The following is a 19,120-nucleotide window of genomic DNA, read 5'->3' on the forward strand; positions in this document are numbered from 1 at the left end:
TGCTAGTACCACAGCAGGCTCCAAATTATCTAATCCAGGGAAACAATAGCGAATAAGAGCAGCCTAGAGTTGTAGGGGTACGCACAAATATACAAAAACACAGAAAAAGGCCATACTTACAAATGGACACAGCCAGGCCAGAAATGCTGATGAAAGGGCGAGCAGGTGCTTTAAATAATAATAGCCACTCCCACTAGTCTTGAGGGGAATGGTGTGTGGTGCATGGGATGTGTAGTAAGAAATAATAAATGAATAGTGTGTGTGCAAGTGTAATACTATAAGTGAAATATAGGGGGCAGTAATAAATGAAGTGCCTCAATAGAAATAAATGGATAATGGGGTGCAAGTGAGTGAAACATGGAGGGATAGTGTGTACGTCATGAGGCACAACGTGTATAGCCAGGTAGAAGCCTATTTGTGACGCCTTGATAATTCATAGAGCGGGCTACCCTGCTTGCTATGCCAAACAACAACACACCATGCTCTCCCAGCATCAAAGACCCGGCTGTGTCCAAGAGAAGCAAATATACATAATAATGAAAAATACCTGGGGTATTGGTAATCATTTTGGCCAAAAGGACGCAAGCTCGCAATCCACGACAAGGATCCCCAGACTTGCGAGTCCCTAACTCCTAAACTGGAACAGAACGTTCCTGATGCACAAACAGAACCGATAAAAACACAGGGACATATACAAAAACAGCGAAAAAGGCCATACTTACAAATGGACACAGCCAGGCCAGAAATGCTGATGAAAGGGCGAGCAGGTGCTTTAAATAATAATAGCCACTCCCACTAGTCTTGAGGGGAGTGGTGTGTGGTGCATGGGATGTGTAGTAAGAAATAATAAATGAATAGTGTGTGTGCAAGTGTAATACTATAAGTGAAATATAGGGGGCAGTAATAAATGAAGTGCCTCAATAGAAATAAATGGATAATGGGGTGCAAGTGAGTGAAACATGGAGGGATAGTGTGTACGTCATGAGGCACAACGTGTATAGCCAGGTAGAAGCCTATTTGTGACGCCTTGATAATTCATAGAGCGGGCTACCCTGCTTGCTATGCCAAACAACAACACACCATGCTCTCCCAGCATCAAAGACCCGGCTGTGTCCAAGAGAAGCGAATATACATAATAATGAAAAATACCTGGGGTATTGGTAATCATTTTGGCCAAAAGGACGCAAGCTCGCAATCCACGACAAGGATCCCCAGACTTGCGAGTCCCTAACTCCTAAACTGGAACAGAACGTTCCTGATGCACAAACAGAACCGATAAAAACACAGGGACATATACAAAAACACCGAAAAAGGCCATACTTACAAATGGACACAGCCAGGCCAGAAATGCTGATGAAAGGGCGAGCAGGTGCTTTAAATAATAATAGCCACTCCCACTAGTCTTGAGGGGAGTGGTGTGTGGTGCATGGGATGTGTAGTAAGAAATAATAAATGAATAGTGTGTGTGCAAGTGTAATACTATAAGTGAAATATAGGGGGCAGTAATAAATGAAGTGCCTCAATAGAAATAAATGGATAATGGGGTGCAAGTGAGCGAAACATGGAGGGATAGTGTGTACGTCATGAGGCACAACGTGTATAGTCAGGTAGAAGCCTATTTGTGACGCCTTGATAATTCATAGAGTGGGCTACCCTGCTTGCTATGCCAAACAACAAATATAGTTCAGAAGTATTTAGGAATTTAGAGATGTGACTATGTAGACTTCTAAACATTATTATTCTTAGCTGAAGCCTACTAGGATGCTAGAATAAACACATTTTCAATTATAAACAGCTCTGCCTTTTTGCAGTATCAATCAAGATAAAAAATACATAAGATCACCTGATGTTTTTTTAATTAGATTGAGAGCATTTTTCCCCATGTACACAGAGGACACAAACAACAGCTGGTACAACTCCAATTTGAAATGCTAAGTTGATCACAGAAATCATTTTTAGAATATAAGTACCATGGTTTATTTTTCCTTAGGAAGTTCTAAAATGCAGCAAATAAATAATAATTAAAAAAAAGCTATAAAAAACTTATTGTCAAATTTCATACCAATACCTAAAAAAAAAAAAGACATTCAGGCCATGTTGTTACACTGCATTTTTCTAGTATAGAATATTCAAATTGAAATTCATTAAATTAATAAGTGTGCTATAATATTCTGTCTACTAATTTACTATAACATTTTAGAATATATAATTGTGTCGATTCTCTTATGCTAATACCTTATTTTTTAGAGCTCATGCACGCTACTATATTAGGGCTCTGTTCAACCGGAGCCTTACACTCTATATGGAGTCATAATACAGCATATATAGTAGCATATTATAATAGGTCCCATTTTCTATTATGCAGAATGGTACAACAAATATTGTTTGATTTGCACAGTAAAACAGAAAATGTATGTATATATATATATATATATATATATATATATATGCTGTTCAGTCATGACCAGGCATAAACTCCACAAGACCACTGAAGATGTCCTGTGGCATCCGGCACCAAGACGTAAGCAGCAGATCCTTTTTTCTACCTTTTTCTAATTGTTTTCTCCCTCTTTATAGTTGTTTACGAATAGCCAAATGAATAGACAGTTTATGTTGTTAGTTCTATTAAGGATTGGCTAAAGTAATTGGGATCAGGGCTGGCCTTAGGGTTGTACGACCTGTACGAGTGCACAGGGCGATGCACCCTCCCAGCATGTGGGGGGCGCCACTGGGCTCTGCTCTGTCCTCTGCACTTAGTTACACACACACCGAGTAAATAAGAGAAGAGGAGCAGAGGAGGAAGCTCTGCCCACAGCCCATCCTGCAAGAAGCCTGTGATCCTGTCAGCAAGGAGAGATGGTAAGTGTTCTGTTTGTCTGTGTGTCTCTGTGTGTGTATATGTGTGTGCATACAGCATGTCTCTGTGTGCATGTGTATATGTTACATTATATGTGTGTGTGTGTGTGTGTGTGTGTGTGTGTGTGTGTGTGTGTGTGTGTGTGTGTGTGTGCATGTGTTTGTATGCGTATATGTTACAGTATGTGTGTGTGTATATATGAGTCTGTATGTGTTTGTCTCTTTGTAAAAGTGTGTGTTCAATATTGAAGTAGAACAGATAAAATGAAGATATCTGTGCTGCACCCTATACACCCTGCTGCCCCTATATACCCTGCTGTCCCCTATATACCCAGTTGCCCCTTATATACCCTGCTGCCCTTATATACCCTGCTGCCCCTTATATACCATGCTGCCCCTTATATACCCTGCTGCCCCCTATATACCCTGCTGCCCCCTATATATCCTGCTGCCCCTATATACTCTGCTGCCCCTTATATACTCTACGCCCCTTGTATAGCCTGCTGCCCCTTATATACCATGCTCCCCTTATATACCTTGCTGCCCCTTATGTACCCTGCTGCCCCTTTTTTACTCTGTGGCCCCTTATATACTCTGCTGCCCCTTATATACCCTGGTGCCCCTTATATACTCTTCTGCCCTTTAGGGAAACACCACATTTTCATATGTAGCAATCTATAAAACTTTAACCAATTCATGCCAATTAATTAATGGAAATAATATTTTTAAAGTGTATCTCCAGTTTGGAAGTGCACTGCATGATATACGTACGTACGTACGTACGTACGTACGTACATATATATGCATACATATATATATATATATATATATATATATATATATACCTCTGTGTGTGTTTACATGAGCCTGTGGGTATAGTTATCATCTACGACAATATCTGTACTCAGAGAGTTATCACTGTTATCAGCGGTGTTAGATAGGACTGCAGGTACCATCTACTACATTATTTGTACTCAGAGAGTTATCACTGTGTGTTATCTGTGGTGTTACATAGGAGTGCAGGTTACATCTACTACATTATCTGTTCTCAGAGCGTTATCACTGTGTTATCTGTGGTGTTACATTGGACTGCAGGTCAAACTTCATTCACATCTGCGTCAGGGCTTCGTTCCGTCTGAGCTTTCAGTTGGAACGGAGCCCTGACTGACACAAATGGAAACTATAGGTTTCCGTTTCCATCACCATAGATTTCAATGATGACGGATGCGGTGCAAATGGTTTCCGTTTGTCTCCGTTGTGCAAGGGTTCCATCGCTTTGACTGAATCAATACCGTAGTCGACTGTGCTATTCATTCTGTCAAAACGACGGAACCCTTAAACAACGGTGACAAACGGAAACCATTGGCACCGGATCCGTCAAAATTCAAAACAATGGTGATGGAAACGGAATCCTATGATTTCCTTATGTTTCAGTCAGGGCTCCATTCTGACATAGAGCTCTGATGGAACGTCAGAATAGAGCCCTAACGGATATGTGAACAAAGCCTAACATCTACTACATTATCTGTACTCCGAGAGTTATCACTGTGTTATCTATGGTGTTACATAGGACTGCATGTGAAATCTACTACATAATCTGTACTGTGTATATATCTGTGTGGGTATATATGGGTCTATTTGTGAATATGTCTTTGTGCTTGTATATATGTGCCTTTTATGTATTTGTATATGTTCTTGTCTGTGTATTTATCTGCCGGTGTGTGTGTGTATATGTGTCTGTACGTTTATAAATTTACCTGTATGTATGTATATATTCCAGAATGTGTGTATGTATATTTGCCTGTACGTCTAAATATCTGTCTTTATATATGTACAGTATATATGTTCCAGTATGTACGTGTCTATATATGTGGTTCATTTTTGGTTTGTGTAGCGAGTCCCGCACAGGGCGCCATCCAACCTAAGGCCGGCCCTGATTGGGATGTTACTTCTTACCCACATGTTGTAAAGGCAATGTTAATATGCATTAGTCTTTTAGAGTCAAGTGCTGTTTGCAAGAATGAGTTGGTAGTGAAATTCTACTGGGCCGTTTAGATCATGTAGCACAAGTCACGGAACAAAGGTTAGATTAATAGGGTAAATGTAAATCACTCTCCTCATGGTATAGAGAATAAAGGAAGAAATCAGAATGAAAAATAATATTGGAGAACAGAAAAATCACGCAAGTTCAAAGCAATGTTGTTTTATCTGGGATGATGAAATCTGCAAATCTGTATGCAGTTACGTTCGTATATTTGTTTTATATATAGCTTTTTATGTGAATAATTTTGGAAGAAATATTATATATATTTTTTTATTGTATAGAATTATGTATTCATGGCATATGTATATCTTGCTGTTTTGCAATTTGACTATAAATGAGCTTCTCACACTTCAGAGGTCATGCCCGGAAGAAGGCGGTTCAGGCAAAACTCAAGTTGGTCGATACACGGCTGGATACAGCGTGCACTTTATTTGATATATGCATTTTTTAATTCATGTTTGTGAGTATAACAAACACAGATTTCAACGTCCTTTGATTAGTTGGGAGTGGATCGCACTATGTCCGCCTTTAGGTTTTTTCTTTAGGAGTGAAAGAATATTATACATTATAATAGATATATTATCTGTGCAGATTTGTTACGAGGCAACTAATATGGCCTGCCTATTATTCCTGGAATTGGAGGGGAGAGACCATATCCTTTTTCTATTAAATCATACAGCTATGGTTGAGCGCAACAATCGTTTTAATACTGTGGGTTTTTTTGGGGAATAAGGACACATTGTTTATATGGATTGCTGCACCCAGGAGTCGTGTGTTTGTGGATGGACTAACATGTATTTATTTATTTTGTGACCCCATCCTGGCCTATGCTGATTACACCAAGCTCTTTGCACTCAATACTGATGGAAGTTTAAAGGTACTTGGGGCAATTCTGAATAAAGTTTAAGATTAACGAAGGAGTAATCGTCTATGCTATCCAAACACTGCGAGATGGTGAGAAGAAGCTGTTGGTGGTAGTATGTGTTGCTATCAGAAAGTTTTCTGTCTTGAGCTCTATTGTTCTAATAACCAAGAATATTTTAAAAAAACATGATCACTAGGAAGTTTTTTGTTCTTTTGTAGCGTTTTATTTTCATAAATTAATTCAATTTATATTTTATAAGGGCTTTTTCCTGCCACAAGTATATATATCAAGAAGTTTGCCGATATCTTGTTGGGGGCAGAGATTGTACTTTGGACTTACAACAATCCTTTAGCGCATATGGATCCCGCCAGACTAGGTGCCTTAGAATAGCGATAAATGGCCAGGTACATTAAAGAACAAGGTATCGTACCGACCAGGCCGTAGCAATGGGAAAGCTGACGTCCTACTATATCTCGCAACCCAGTGGAAACCGCCAGTGGTCTCACTCATAAAGTGCTAGAGGAGATATGAGTCCCTTATTTCATGCTGATTGGCAAAAAGGTAGTACAGGCATTCCATTGCTTGGGAAATACTCTTAAAAGCCAACAGAAAGCCCAGTGGTCTGAGTGGACCACTGAAGAGTGGAGAACTAAACAGTGGCAAGACGTTGTCAATACTTTGAGAAAATGGCTCCTTGATGAGCACTAATGGGCACTGTGGAGAGAAGTTCACACTCACAGAAAGGCTAGTGCTCGAACAGAGAGGACAGTTTGACATAACCGACCGATGTGGGTCTTGCTTAGCAGATTGTGCCCCCAGAGAGGGAAGGGAAAAAGGTGGTGAAGCAGAGAGGCAGCTGGCCAAGTCACAGTCAATGCACAAGTCTATACAAGAAGTACGTAGCATGAAAGTACCTGAGATAGTCCAGACAATTGGCAGGGGCTTTAGCACGGATGGAGGTGGATGTGGAAGGTTGTGCCAGACGTGGCGGATGACAGCAGGTGCAGCAGGTTTGTGCCAGATGTGGCAGATGACAGCAGGTGCAGCAGGTTGCACCAGAGGTGGCGGATGGCAGCAGGTGCAGCAGGTTGCGCCAGATGTGGCGGATGACAGCAGGTGGAGCAGGTTGCGCCAGACAGCAGGTGCAGCAGGTTGCGCCAAACGTGGCGAATGGCAGCAGGAGCAGCAGGACACGACTCCAATCACTAAATAGGCTCAGGAACAATAACACAGCACAGGATACAGGATACAGGTAGCAGGGCACGGGAACACTGGGTGCAGGGTAACACTAAGGGACCATTTGCAAGACTAACGGGAATTACAAACAACGCTCAGACAAGGATCGAAAGGGCAGGGCCATTTTTATAGTTCAAGCTGATCAGAGAATAAATAAATTAATTAATTACATATGCGTGCGCCCTCTAGTGACCACTGCAGGACAGAGCGGACGCGTGTGCTGGCGTGTCCGGAGTGGGAGATGTTGGCAGGAATAGGAGGACCTGCGGGAGGCAGGTAAGAGGAGGTTGCGGTCTGTGACCACAGCCATAACATGCATTAGAAGAAGGGGCACTAAGGGCCTGTGAAAATATTTGCTTGGCTACAGCGATTTCATTACCACCAACAATTGCAGCACAAGAAAGCAGCACAAGGTCTGCTGAAACTGCTGAATTTGTGATCTGGCCATAAGTACAGTAAAAAATAGTGTAGTACCGTGTTAGCCACAAACAATAAAATACTTTTGTGTCAAAAAAGACAAAACAATAGTAGGTATCATACCTTTATTGGCTAACCAAAAAAATCATATATGCAAGCTTTCAGAGCATGAGAATGGCCAGAGAATGAGAACAACAGGCCCCGATAGGACACATTCAAACTTTCTATCCTCTGGTATTAATGGACTATCTGACTGTAGAAGAGTACTTACAAGGCCCCAAATATTTGCTAGTTATTGTGAATCACTTCAACAAATTAATCGTGGCCGTCCCTACACGAGACCAGACTGCCGAGTTGGCGGCACAGGCCTCGTGGAAAAATGTAATCTTGCTTTATGGGTGCCCTGCTCAGTTACACTCAGTTGGAAAGGTGATTGAGGATTTGTACAGATTGTACAGATCAGTAAGACAAGCCCTATACCCTACCACCCTGAGGGAAATGGTGCTTGTGAGTGCCTAAACCAGACAACTCTACTGTTATTGTGAATCCTGAAATACAAGAAGAAGGAGAGGTGGCACGGCTAAATTGCGGAAATGGTATGGTTGTACAACAACACAGCACGTTCTGCCACAGTTTTACCCCCCCCCCCCCCCTGCAGGATGATGTTTGAGTGGAATGGACAGTGTGCTCTCAACATGATGATGCCAGCCTGCAATGTGAGTAAAGAGTGAACACCACAAACCTGGATGAAGGGGCACTGAAGGAAGGTACAGGAGATGTGCCATTTAGTGGCCCAGCGACTAGGCCCCCACGCTCTTACAGTCAACTGAAAATTTAATGCGGCTCAATCCTCATATACCAGTTTTTGAGGTAAACCTGAAGACAAGCGAGGGCAGTGCATAGAAATATGTTGAAACGTTGCACATTCGTCAGTCGGGCACCAGAATACACTATAGCTAGCACTCCTGTAGTAGAGGTAACACTAAGGGATGAAGACTGGTTGGCACCACTTGAGACCCACTAGGGTCATTGGATAGAAGAGAAGTGTCTCCTGTGTCACCTAGAACAGAGGAAGACCAAAACCCTAAGGAAGACAACTATTCTCAGCTACAGCCCTCATAATAGCCAGTACACCAAGGTTGCCAGGATGCCAACAAAAAAAAACAGGGGGAAGGAGGTGTAACCTGAAGTCAAGCGGAAGACAAATGACTGTTCATCTGTAACCTACAAAAGAAGGTACTGTAATTGGAACGCTTGTTTCTGGGGAAGGAGATTCAGCGCAGACAGGAAGCAAGTGTGTGAAGTGTTACCAGTCAGTGCAAGTGTGGGGAGAACTGTCCCAGGGGTGGCCTGTATTAGGTGTCTGCAGAGAAACTGGGTGCAGAGGAGCAGGCCAGTGAGCACCGTGAGTGGAACTAAAGCCGGCGCTGAGGAGACAAGGTGGCCACACCGAGAATCTAAGAGGGGGTAAGTGTCCGAGTGAGGTTTTCAGCAAAAAAGCAACTACATGGCAAAGCAGCTGGAAAGGGCCACCTATATAGAAAAGAGCACCTGGTGTCCTGAGAGCATAATACAAAGGAAGGTAAAGAGAGCAGCCTCCCAGACTATATTATGAGGCCTGATTTGTCCCGTTTGACTATTATAATATTATCCTCAGTTGAACTGAAATAACTGTTCTGATACATTGAGGTTTACTTCCCAAAGCATTGCAGTATCCTGGTTGTCACTGTTAGTAAGGGTAACGGACTAACTAGATGCGTTATATATACAAGCTGTTGCTGCTGCAGCACTGTTAGAGTATGTTTGCTGCATTCACTTCAGTAAAGAAAAAGTTAATCGCAAGAACTGCCTAGTCAATTTTCACCCGTCCACCTGAGCCTTACAGATGTAAAATTGTATTTTATAGTACTGGGTAAATTATTCAAATTTAATACCTTTTAACATGTTTGAAAGTCACTGGTTTATATCTTTAGGGATATGTATATTTTGAAGGTACCAGTATCATTACAATATTTCCAAATTGCAATCTGCCTGTGTCAGATGCACAGCACAGATTGCAAAAAATATCAACTATCAGGTTCAACTGTTGATGCGCTTTCTTTGCCACTAACAATGTTGCTTTATTATACTTGGTTTTATTTTTAATTTTTGTTTGTTATATTTTTTGTATATATGTTTTGTTTTTGTTATTTTATGTTTTTTATTCCAAGTTGTGCAAAGTTTGTCCGAGTATGAGCTTAAATACCCCCAGGAATATGTCCCCGTTGGTATAAATATTCAGCCTGATAGATGCCGTTGGAGTGTGTCCTCCGTCTGTTGCATCTATATTATTGCATTAAGACTGGATAGCTGCGCTTTATATGGATATCAGCCAGTGCCAGTATACATATCCCTAAAGATATAAACCAGTGACTTTCAGAATTGTACTAGGGAGAACTACATGACATTTATATACTCAGTGAATTATACTTTTAACATGTTTGGGTGATTAGATGTATAGACATTTTGTCTTTAACGCAACGTTTCAAAAAGCAAGTTCAGAGCATTATGATCAGCGGTATCATAACTTGAATGCTTACCTCATACTTTTACCCAAAATAAATATATTTTACACTTTCAAATAATGCTATGATATTGCTTGCTAAAAACTTTCTATTTTATGGCTCTGTCTTGTGTGATTTATAGGAGCTCGTGCGCTTCAACAAACATGAAAAGTTTATTCTAAATATCTCCTTGCATCGGCAGCTACAATAAAAAATTGAATGGATAAATATGATTATCCTTCAAGCTTGCCATTATATTTCTATAATCACTTCTAAAGATTCTTTGCTGCTGTTACGGTGTACATAGAAAGTTTTTTGTTGACATTGTAACATGCCAGTCACTGGGCTGCGGCGATCCAGCAATGCTGGTATTGGGGGATAGACACCCGGAATCATACATTGATGGCCTTTCCTTAAAAGGGAAGGATATGTATTAAATAAATTATGCAGCACAAGTATGAAATTATAATTATTTTGGGGGTATACTTTAAGGGTAATTGAAACGAGTTGTTTGTCTTGAGACAAACAGACTCAAATTGAAAATGGACTTTAGGTCCTGACTGTTAGGTCATGTTAGTGAAATATTTGCATGTGTGTTTTACTCATTTGATCCATATAACACGACAAACCTTGGTTACTTAATAATCATATGAAGCCAGTAACACAGCAGCAATTCTGATGAAGCTAGTAACACGGCGATATGAGTGGGGTCATCATATCCTGATGGAGCCATAGGCATAAACCAACCCCTTTTCTTGACAGTCTTATATATTTTTTACATGCTTTCTTTATATTTCAGGGGTATATATATATTTTGAGCTCATATGTCTGTATGCAAAGTGCTTGGTATTTTGGGGTATATGTTTTTATATTCTTTGTGATCTATGGTTTTTGACTCACAGTAATTCTTCTCCACGATTTGTCCTTTTGCCTGACCAGGGGCTTGGACTTGGGTCCTGTACATGTTTGTGCATTTTTAAATGTTCTTAATTCTTTCTGGGATTTTTTATTATGTAATGTTGTAATAAAGTGATTTCATTCATATTAAAGGTGCAGCCTGATGTGTTTTCTTGTCTTTTAAATTTTGCCACATTTGTATACGTTGACTGGCACTGTTGATATATATTTGTGGTGCCCACTATCACTTCTTTTGTCACTTAATAATCATATGACTACTCTGCACTGCTTGGGATACTATTCCCTATTCAGAGGAGTAATCTCCGGGGCCCCATTGCAGTATCTCTAATAGGGCCTGTAACACCAACACTGGTATCTTGCTATGTAGCAGATGGGCTTTTGAGCCCCCTCAGGAACCAGGGCCCGGGTGTGACTGCTGCCTCTGCCCCTCCTATAGCTATGCCCATGTACTTAATTAAAGATTGATTCCATCATAAATTTATTAGGTTTTCCTTGGGAACACTACACAGGGGAATTCTGCAATCAGAGGTAATTTCAGCAACCTATAACTACTTTGCCTTCCTCACTTATTAATGAAAGGAACAACTAAGCAAAAGACCTACCCTGAGTAAAAAACTTTTTAAATTCAGTGCCTTGGGAAATTGAATAGGCTTCATGCACATGGCAGGTGACGTAGGTACTCCTTTGTTGTTCAATATAGTGTCTCCATATGGCACCGTATTACGGAGGTATTTTTCCCTAAAAGCAATGCTACTAGGGAATGCTTATGTTGTATTTACAAAGTGCACAAATTTATAATTTTGGGGCAAAAATGCTATTTAAACATATTTGTTACTGGACTTAAAGGGATTTTCTAAAATTTAAACAATGATAATCTGTCCTTAGGATAGTCCATCAAAGTTCGATCGCTGGGGGTCCAATCCACCACAGCTCCTTCATTATTTACATAAGCACAGCCACCTGTACTGATGATCCGCTGTTCTTGTATGAACAATGAAGGGGTCATGGCGCTCGCATGTTGATCAGTGGGCTCGGACCCCCACCAATGAAACATCGATGGCCTATCCTAACGATGACCTACATCATTTAAAAATCGAATTATTATTTAAGACACATGGATTGATCCAATACACTATGAAAGATAAGATATTACTATATATGCTACATATTTAAATCTTCCAAGTAATACCAAAACCATACAAGTGAAGTAAAATAGCACTGTAACATGTACTTATATTCATAGCCAACAGCAAGACACCTGCTAAATAATTAAAACCAGATCTCAATGTTCAACGATTCTGCTTTAATGATATTAATATTCTTTAATATTACAAACATGGAAAGAAGTTCTGTTCTCAATCTTTTTATTTGCCAGAGGATACAATTAAATTTCAGAAAGGGTTGCTTTTTTTGTTCAATTAAATCATTTCTTTGGCTAGGCGGAGTTGTGGGCATTTATGGGCGCTGAATACTAATAAGTTGATTAAAGTGTTAAAAGGTTATTTAAGAGTCTATTATGTGAGGCTATTCATTTATTATCTGTTGCCTCCCCAAGCTCCCAAGCTATCACAGATTTTGTCCTTTTTCTATTGTAGGCCAGAATATTATTATGCAAATGTAGCATGCAGTGTCCAACTTGCTCGTTTTGATTTTTATTAGCTTTTTTTATCACACCATGATAATACAGTATCAGTAGATATTAATTCAAAACAATAAAAGTACATTTTATGTCAATGTAATATAAATATCTGACGTGCAGGTTGAAAAGCTATGACCTTGAAATGGATTCTCTAATTACAGAGCACAGTTTGACATTCCCACTCATAACATTAGCTATAATTTATTGTATATGTCTATAAGACATAGGGATGAGGTAAAATTTTTGCATACTATTGTAATAAATTGCTTTTCCCAGTTATAAGTCCTGCAAAAAAGATTACTGTATGGTGTAGCTTTTTGTTATTTTAGCTAGACATGGTTATTTCTAAGAACATTAATCCTGTCTGTATTTAGCGCTCCTGTGGTGCAGATCAGATCAGACAGACAGGGTCAGCTTAGAGGAACACAGCAAAACAAATAATGTTCCCAGAAAAGGTTTTGCATCTGGTAAACAGACATTTTAATGGAACATTTCCTGTTATGGAAAGGTTACCGTGTATAGTTCTATGACTTTTCCATAAAAGTATTTTTTTTTTTTATTCAGGATTGTTTTGTCAGAAACTTTACTGATTGTACATATCATGGCCTTGAACTATTTGCGTACATTATCAAGTGGCCATAGCAATGTGCCAGCTGGACTGAGAATTAGGCCTCATGCAAACAGGAAAGCCCGTTTGCAGGAAGCTTTATGGCAGAAGCACACGGACAGTGGCAGATTTACATGTGGGCCTTTTGGGCGGCAACCCAGGGCTTAGGAATTAAAGCACAGTTCGGTTTTGTCGCAAACTTTGAAGCGAGTAGCAGAAAAAAATGCAACAAAACTGCTTTGTGTAGGACTTGCACCCATACGGTCACATGACCATATCTGAAGGGCCTGAAGCCAAAGGGCAGGAGGAGATCTGCTATGTAAGTCTATGGCATTTGTATTTAGGTATTCTGGCCTGGGGTTTGTATTAGTTTAGGGGGTCTGGTCTGGGGTACTTGTCTAGGGTAAGTATTAGTTAAAGGGGTCTGGTCTGGGGTCTGTATTTAGGGTTCGGGAGTCTGTTTTTAGGGGGTCTCTAGTTCATGACATATTTGTTTAACGGATACCACTTTAGTTTATGGTGATGAATGCCACTGTTAGGGAGTCTGTCACAGCCTAAGTATAACAAATACGTCTGGAGCTTTTCCAAGCGTGTGTCAAATGCACTGCAATTAATGTGATGTGACGAGGACCTAAGACAATGTATAAAGGCATTGTTCAGGCACCAAATTGCAAGATCATGTTCATATAATATATTGTTCGATACTTTTTCTCAGTTATTTTCCTTTTCCAAAAAAAGAGGAAAGGGGCCCTCACACAATGTTTTACCTAGAGGCCTCCACAGACCTTCATCTCCCGTTTCTGTTTTGTCAATTAATACAAGTATGATTGTCTAATTGGCTTGCTTGAATACATGCTTGTGTTAATGTATTTAAAATTTTATATACAGAGAAAAAACCTAAACCCTCATAAGTGGGGGCACTTTTATGACTACAGATATGAGATGAAGCAGAAAACACGGCGCCACATAGTGCAGGTTAACCAGGTATAAAGTAGTAGATGAGAAGAGTAATACTAACCTGGTCACGGTGATAAAAAAGCAATGGAAAGATAAAGGTGCTGCTGCTGCCAGGACTCGAGACCGGTAATTTAAATGAAAGGACCGCTAAGGATATGCTGGGTGAGCTGGAAAGGAGTCTCCGTGGGCGCTGCTGCACTTCAATAGGACCGAAAAGACACAAAGTTCGGAAGAGTAATAGATGATGTACGGGAGAGTGGATAATAAAAATGGAATTTATTGGTGATGTGACTACCCACCAATAAATTCCATTTTTATTATCCACTCTCCCGTACATCATGACTACAGATATGTAACGTTGTTTACTAGATTAGAAAACAAGTAGAAAACTTATACGAAGTGCACAGTTCAAGCAATTTACATTGCAGTCAAAAGCCCTATACAAAAAATATATAGAATTCCAAGTGGTGAAGGAATTCATCAGGTCACAGAACTGTAGTACTAATTGTTTATAGAGGACTTGCTTTACACTTGGGGCCATGGAGTTTTCATAGCCCCATTGTATAAATAGCTAAATTGAAATTTAAAAATGTTCTTCTCTAAATGTATTTTTTTTAGAAAACATGTAATATAATAATACAGGTTGGCATGGGAAATGGCATGTTGTTGCAGAGTACCAATCCAGCCTTCAACTGAACAAAGGAGCACAATGAGTAGATTTGTCTGATGATTGAATGCAAGAAATTCAGATAATACAGCAAGTCAATGGCATAACAATCGAATTCCCTGTCTTTGCCCTCCAAGTCCACAAGAAAAATAAATACCACCTGTAATTTATCAATAGGGGAGCAGGCACAGCTTGAATGAACTGAAGCTTTAGGTATTTAAGACAATCAAATTGGATTAACTGATGCATTTCTGTGATTAGTTACTAAATTCAGCCGTTGTAGACAATAATGTAAAAATAATAAAATACACAGTGCAAATAAAGTTAAGTTCCTTTTGTGCATAGGATATGCCCAGTACATGTTCAGTAAGTATCTGTGCTGTGCTACTATGGAGGTAGTTCCACTACTAGATTGATCCTATACATGTAGTAGCTACACATCACTGCAGAGGAAATTAAGCATTACACAGTTCCAATTGAGATCAGTGAGCTCTCCATGTAATATACAGACATGCTAAATCCTCCAGTCTGAAAGATGCACTTGAGTAGGGTATTGGAGAGTTGGTCCAGTAAACCTTCATCCCCATTCCCCTTCAGCCCAAATAAAACACACTAAGGCCCTGTTCACACAGAGGTTTTTTTACACAGAAACCGCATCTGAAAATGCGTCAAAAATCAACCGAAAACGCCTCCCTGGAATTCAATGGGAGGCGGAGGCGTTTTTCCCCGCAATCGGTCAAATCGGCTCACGGGAAAAAGAAACAACATGCCCTATCTTTGTGCGTTTACGTCTCTGACCTTCCATTGACATCAATGGGACGTAAAGAAATAATTTTTTGCTGCGTTTTTGCCCGCAGGGCTCGATGGTCGCGGGCGAAAAACATGGCAAACGGCGTGCAGGCAGATCAAAATCTGCCTCAAAATTCCAGCCGGAATTTTGAGGCAGAATTTTCATGTCGAAATAAATTTTACCACGGAAACCGCGTCGGAATCAGTGCCAAGAAGCACCCCAAAATGCCGCCGATTGATTTCAATAGGAGACCGAGATGTTTTTTCTGCCAGGCGGCTTTTAGGTGCTTGCGGGAAAAAAAAATGGCATCGGTTTCTTCCTCCGACCTCCCATTGAAATCAATGGGAAGCAGAAAAAAATCTGCGGTCATTTAAAACATTTTGAAAAACCCCGAAAGAAAGCAATGGTAGGTCATTATCCAGGTCGTACCATATTGCATACTTCCAAGTCGTACTGTGCTGACTCGCTGTGAAAATTTTGTCAAGGGTTCTGCACCTACCCGACCAGAATACTGAGAAGTAAAAGGTGCGGGTGGACAGGCCGCTAGCTACTCCGGACAATGACACCTGAAATGGGTACCTCTCCTTTCCCCCCCCCCCTTTCCCATACCTACCAATTCTTATCTTTCTAACTCCACCTACTGACCTAAACCTAACCTCCTCTACCCATGTTGCCTACCCCCTCCCAACCCAGTCATGTTCTCCGCTCTGCTCATCTGATCCCTGCTCTTGCCCTCTCTTTCTACCTGCTCTTCAATTTTGGCTAATGATTAGGGTTCCTGAATGCAGGACCACCCCGTACTAACAGAATGACAATGGGTTTTCTAAGTCAGAAAACCCCTTTTATCATACAGCATTACATTTCTGTAGTAGTGAATGAGAGCTAGATACCAATAGGTGATTGATTATGTAGGTGACTGATGAAGTAGGTGACCAATTAGATAGGTGACTGATTAGGTAGGTGACTGATTAGATAGGTGACGAATTAGAAAGGTGACGAATTAGATAGGTGACGAATTAGATAGGTGGCAGATTAGGTATGTGGCGCATTAGGTAGGTGACTGATTAGGTAGGTGACTAATTAGATAAGTGACTGATTAGGTAGGTTACTGATTGGTTAGGTGACTTATTAGGTAGGTGACTGATTAGCTCGGGGATTATTAGGTAGGAGGTCTTTCAAACCTAAATGACAAAATAAATACATTTTCTCTGAACACTTTCTCTGAAGTCTTTAAAAACCATCAAAATTCTTGTTTTTAGATTCAAAGTTCGATTCAAGAAACAAAATTTGAAAGAATGTCATGCTACTGACTCTGTGTGTGTTAATGGAAGCAGAAACAAACTTGCTGGAGTTGTGTCAAAATCAAAGTAAATGTATTCAGGACACAGAATGAATCCTACCAAGTCTGAAGTGTCTGCCATATAAACAGTGCAAACCGTGCCCATGAAATGTTTACATACAGTATATTGACATTTTTGCACCCTGTGTTTAAATGTCTGATATAAAGTTGGCCATATGCAAATGTAAATCTATGTACAGAATTACTAAGTTCTAAATATTTTTGATTTTGCGTGTGAACATACCCTTAGGTTTCGGATCACTGACAAAAATTAACTGTTGTAAGAAATGGTGCCAATATTATTATTTTTTGTATGTCTGTAGCTATGTCCTGTCAGCCAATGTTGTAAAATATCCCATCTCCCCTGAAGTGGTCTGTTTCTTTAGTTCCTGGGTTTCTGCCCTGTCTAGTAAACACTTGTCTAAGCAATACCAAGGCAGGGAAAGAGAATGTTAAGTTGTCCAGTACTTGAGGTCAATGTTTGCTCTTAACAACTAATGGTAGTAATATTTTGATTATATTTTTGGAGGGTTACAAGAAGCAAGATTTGGGAAGCAAGATTTAAAAGTGGCAGCTTGGATATTCCATAGACTAGAATTAGCCATGAATAAGAACACAGACCGTGTTCAAAACGCGTAGGCTCTCTCATTTTGCCATCTAGACCACCTTGTAGTGCGTTCCTTCTCCAGTGTTCGTCATTTATGTTTATTTTTCAATAAAGTGGAAACCAAGTTTTCCTTTTACTACCATACTTCGCTGGATCCTACCTTTCTTTCTTCTATGCTGTTTGCCGTGTGCCGTCGCGGAGATCCGGGCGAAACCTGAACACAGAACGCAAACCTGGTGAGCTGGAGGTTTCCTCCTTCCCCTCCTTTCCTCAAGTTTTTATTCCATAACTGTCTGATCAGTGGAGGTTTGACCGCTGGGACCCTCATGATTAGACATTTATGGCATATATCAGCCCCCCATTCCTAGTCAAGTGGCATCCTTTATTATAGTAAATTAGGGATGCTGAATTAGCAGAGCCTGCTCACTTGTCTGTTTTTGTATATCCTATTCACTATAATGTAACCGTGTATAAATTTGTTTTTTCTTTTCTGAAAGCCATCCATGGAAAATGTGATTTTAAAAAATAGCTACACAATTTCTTATCAATTATCGATATGAAATCATTGATTTTTATTGCGTGCAGTATCATACTGTAGCATGAAAACTAGTACATTTAAAGTGTTAAAACTAAAATGTACACAATTGTAAAATAAAGAAATTCCCCTTTATTTTAATGTCATGAGTGTGGTGTTATATTATGTATTTAGGAATGTCTTTCATCGATAGTTGCCAAACAATACCAACATTTTTAGTTTACTGTCAAAGTAATATCTACATTTTATTTCAATAACAAAATAACTAAAGATTTGTACTTTTCTTTACAAATATGAGAATTATGTGAATGTTACAGTCACCTATGGGAAATGTGGCTTCTGTAAGCAGTAATCTGTTTGGCAGTGGCTAGATTGGGGTGCAGAGTCTAAGAGATCTCCTGGTCTTTACCCTTAACCCGATAAGGAGGTATAGACTTTGCTGCAGGAAGATGCCCAGGTTACGGTCGCTAGAATAGACATGGATTGACCGCACTGATGCCGTAGAAGGGTAGTCAAGAACGGAGCCAAGAGTTGTCACCAGAAAAGCAGTTAGGATGTGACAGGCCAGAGGACAAAACAGGTGCAAAGCCAGAAACCTAGCCAAGAGTGAGGGTCAGGAGAAGAACAACAGGTACGAGGTAGACATTCCAAAGGACAAGGCATTTCAGTGGCCAGGAACAAAGCCGAGGTTAAGATCAAGCACAGTATTTAATAGCAATGTACGGAACAAGACCTAGGAAGATAATGTACCTCAATCACCAGGCAATTCATGGCAGAATAATTAAACTTTTAATAGACTGTCAGGCCAGGCGACAATTGCCCTAGCAACCTAAGGGCTTATTCAGATGAACGTATAATAGGTCGGTGCAACGCGCGTGATTTTCACACCCCTCGCACGGATCTATGTTAGTCTATGAGACCGTGCAGACTGTCCGTGAGTTTCACGCAGCGTGTGCCTGCTGAGTAAAACTCACGACATGTCCTATATTTGTGCGTTGTTCGCGCATCACGCACCCATTGAAGTCAATGGGTGCGTGAAAATCACGCGCAGCACACGCCAACCCTTCCGTGTGATGCGCGTGATTCGCACAACAGCAGTA

Source organism: Rhinoderma darwinii, chromosome 4 (assembly GCF_050947455.1).
Source record: "Rhinoderma darwinii isolate aRhiDar2 chromosome 4, aRhiDar2.hap1, whole genome shotgun sequence".
Taxonomy (NCBI): Eukaryota; Metazoa; Chordata; class Amphibia; order Anura; family Rhinodermatidae; genus Rhinoderma; species Rhinoderma darwinii.